The sequence below is a fragment of the Clytia hemisphaerica genome, unplaced genomic scaffold (genome assembly GCF_902728285.1).
Source record: "Clytia hemisphaerica strain Z4C2 unplaced genomic scaffold, Clytia hemisphaerica genome assembly, whole genome shotgun sequence".
NCBI lineage: Eukaryota > Metazoa > Cnidaria > Hydrozoa > Leptothecata > Clytiidae > Clytia > Clytia hemisphaerica.
The window spans coordinates 623,984-624,698 of record NW_027104560.1 but is presented as its reverse complement, the minus strand read 5'-3'; positions in this window follow the sequence as shown (position 1 = coordinate 624,698).

The following is a 715-nucleotide window of genomic DNA, read 5'->3' as shown; positions in this document are numbered from 1 at the left end:
CCTATAATAGTGTTGAGTGTTGTCAGTATCATGGTTTTTTCTATTAGCCACCCATCGAGTGTGTACCAGGATCGAAAAGCTCAATAAAGGTAAGCTCAGTTAGGGCGGGGGCGTTTAAGACGGCGCTAAATTGTTCAAAAATCAAAAAAGAAAATGGCGTGTGATCAGGTCAGGTCATCACATAGGTCATCAAATGTTTTGGTACTGTACAGTTGGTACCTACAGCTCATCCAACTCGCTTCGACATTTCCTTGAGGCTGTTGGAGTCAGCTTGCCTAAGGTTAAAATAGTGGGCAAGCAGAGGTTCGTCCGGAACAGTTGTGAGGAAGGTGTCTAAGTGTTTTTTTTTGAATACTTCTTGGTCTTTGGGGCAGTTTGTCAAATCTCTTATTGGTCTGGGAAGGGTGGAAGGGTGTTGAATAATCGAGGGCCTTCTGGGGAAAGACTTCCCCTCCTGATATTTTTGTGTTTGATATTGACAGCTTTTAGATTGTAAATTCTCCCCAATCTCTGATTTATAATGGCAGGAAATGCCTCCTTTACTTTCGTCATAATAAGGCGGCAATCGATTGCAAATATCTTCGTTTCGCGTCGCCCGACCGACTCCTGAAAATTGAGTAAAATTGAGTCGGAGAGTCGGTAAATTCTTTGGACTTTTTGTTTTGATGACGTTTCCTTTGCTCAAAAATTTTATTTACTGCCGATTTTTGTGAGC